This window comes from Gigantopelta aegis, chromosome 4 (genome assembly GCF_016097555.1).
Source record: "Gigantopelta aegis isolate Gae_Host chromosome 4, Gae_host_genome, whole genome shotgun sequence".
Lineage (NCBI taxonomy): Eukaryota > Metazoa > Mollusca > Gastropoda > Neomphalida > Peltospiridae > Gigantopelta > Gigantopelta aegis.
The window spans coordinates 112,533,523-112,536,967 of record NC_054702.1 but is presented as its reverse complement, the minus strand read 5'-3'; positions in this window follow the sequence as shown (position 1 = coordinate 112,536,967).

The following is a 3,445-nucleotide window of genomic DNA, read 5'->3' as shown; positions in this document are numbered from 1 at the left end:
AGATGTAAAATTGTTTATAGATACATTTAGACAACGTTGTTTGATAATCTTCAGCAAAATTGGTGTAGTTCTGTTACTAATTTATCTGATACTTTTTATTATAAGCATTATAAGTCATTGTTAAATGTAGAACGTTATCTCACTTATGAAATCCATGTTTATGTTATAGTAATATATACAAGATTTAGATGTAGTAACTTTAGACTTGCGGTTGACCAAGGAAGATGTAACAACATAGCCTACACTGAAAGACTCTATCCATATTGCCTGGATCATGGATTAAGATATATTGAGGATGAACTCCATATTTTGCTTGTATGTAAGCGTTATAATGTACTAAGAGATCACCATATTTCTAAATTTATAAAAAATCATTCATTGCAAACCTTTATAAATATTATGACATCAGAGAATTTGGATTTATTATTCAATGTATGTCTTTATATTTATAATGTGCAAAAACTTAGTTAAATATTTAAATATATACCTATAGTATGCTGTCCAAACACTACAAATGCGCAAACATGTATAACAGTTTCTGTCTTGCCTTGTCTTGTCATATCTGTGTGGTCCTTAACCATATGTTCGACGCCATATAACCGTATAAAATGTGTTGAGTGCGTCGTTAAATAAAATATTTCCTTCCTTTCCTTCATTAAATATTCATTCATTCATTATTAATCATCGGCTAATGGATGTTATACATTTGGTAATTATGACATCCAGTCTTAGGGGAAAATACACTACATGTTTCCATTAGCAGAAAGGGATCTTTGATATACCAGTCGTGGTGCATTGGCGGGGACGAGAATGAGGCCCACCGACGGGGATCGATCCTAGACCGATCGCGCACCAAGCGAGCGCTTTACCACTAGACTACGTCACGCCCACTAATGATATTATAAACACATATACATACTTATTATCAATTTGTGTAGTCTCTTCCTTAGAATATCCATTTGTGTAGTCTCTTCCTTAGAATATTAATTTGTGTACTCTTCTTAGAATATTAATTTGTGTAGTACCTTCCTTAGAATGTTAATTTGTATAGTCTCTTCTTAAAATATTAATTGATGTAGTCTCTTCTTACAATATTAATTTGTGTAGTCTCTTCCTTGGAATATTAATTTGTGTAGTCTCTTCCTTAGAATATCCATGTGTGTAGTCTCTTCTTAGAATATTAAGTTATGTAGTCTCTTTCTTAGAATATTAATTGTGTAGTCTCTTCTTAGTCTCTTCTTAGAATATTAATTTGTGTAGTCTCTTCTTGGAATATTAATTTGTGTAGTCTATTTCTTAGAATATTAATTTGTGTAGTCTCTTCTTAGAATATTAATTGGTGTAGCCTCTTCCTTAGAATATTAATTTGTGTACTCTATTTCTTAGAATATTAATTTGTGTAGTCTCTTCTTGGAATATTAATTTGTGTAGTCTATTTATTGGAATATTAATTTGTGTAGTCTCTTCTTCTACAGACACTCAGTATGGATCCACTGGCCACATAGGTTTACATAATGTCCTATCCGGGTGTTCATTCTGAAGCCGGTCTACCATACCTTATCGTGAAAATAAGTGTCAAAATGTTTTGTTTTCTGTTTAAATGGAATTTTTTGTGGTTTTAATTATATTTTTGAGTGTTACTTTTTTATTATTATTGTTTACGAGCTTCATATTAGTACCATCATAAATGTAGATAGGTAGGTAGATAAAGTGCGCGCGCGCGCGTGTGTGTGTGTGTGTATGTGTGTGTGTGTGCGTGTGTGTGTGTGTTGAGCACGCCTACATGCATTTTCATACACCTCCAATCGCAATGTCGTTGGAACTTGATCCACCATGTGTACTAACTATATCTACGTGGATCTGAAAAAAAAAAAAAAACGTTATAAATGTTGCTAACAACAACACCATTTGCTTATCGTTAGCTATACTAGCATGATTAAGTCAGCGATGTTTTGATTGATCCAGTAAGATATGCGATATCACCGGTTTTGGTTTGATTGTCCAGTTCCGTGGAAGAAATTAAGAAATTTTCTTTTTAAAATACAGTTCTCTAACTCCGGAACCAGGGCCCGTGCTTATTAAACTTTGAGTCCAGACTCAATCTCTAATGACGTCACACACATACAATTTGTATGGCGTTGTCATGACATTAGTGTCTCAGACTCGAGTCCACTAAGAGCGATCGATCCTAGGACGGACTGCACCCCAGGTGAACGCTCCGCCATCGCGCTACATTTGCTCCCCCTCCACATCTCATACATAAATATAAGGTTTCTGTTGATGCAGATCTGGATGGTGGCTTTAACACGTCGATGGACGAACAAACCAATAAGTGATCGGATGGTTGGACGGAAGGGCGAATTAATGGGTGAATGGAATAATGGACGGATGGAGGCAATACTTTCTTATTTCTTTTCCCCCAAAATTAAAAAATATATTTGTTAGAATTAGTTATATACCTTAGTAATACGTCATTTGTAGTTTATTTCATTTCATTTCGTACTTATATCCAAATGAGGTTCAAGCACACTGTCCTGGGCACACACACCTCAGCTATCTGTCCAGGACAGGGCTAGTTGTTAATTGTTAGTGGTTAGTGAAATAGAAGAGGGTGTAGTTGTCTTACACCTACCCATCGAGTCGTTAAAACTCGCTCTGGGTGAGAGCCGGTACCGGGCTGCGAACCCTGTGTCTACCAGACTTGTATCCGATGGCTTAACCATGACCCCACCGAGTGCTTAATTCCACGTTGAGTTAATTACATTAATTCAACACCCGGAAGAAGAGGATACGGTATTATTTCCAATGGATGGCCTAACACTGAATGTTTCACAATATTCACGGGATATAATCCAGTGAGTCGTTAGTGACCTTCTGTTCGTTTGTATTTTCTATTAACATGAACTGTACCGGCCAGGGGTGTTACACTAAAAGAATCCTTCATACGTGTCCATGTCGGACAGGGCTATTCCACCCTCGGGTACATAATATGATGTCACAAATTATGTACCCGAGGGTGGAATAGCCCTGTCCCACATGGATACATAATGGAGGATTATTTTTCTCCCATCCAGTAGATGAAAAACAAGCATTTTGGGAAAACGTGAAAAACCTACATTTTTTATGTTTTATCTTACAATAAAATAAACATAACCATTCAAAAGATCGTACCCAAAAATGGTTTATACTTGAAGTATACTCCCGAAAATGATAGCATAATTTCATTATGACAGCAGGTTTCCTTGTTTTTATGAAATATAAAAAGCATTTCTTGCGTTATTTTCCGTTTACGTGACGTCACCCAACGTTAATATTAGCTCAAACAACAGAAGTCACGTGGTCATGCAAGACCGATTTATTCCGCATGGGTTGACGTCATGGAATACGCCCATCTTGCATGGCTAGGGATGGGAGAACAGCACGCTCTGATTGGTACAGGTCAGTC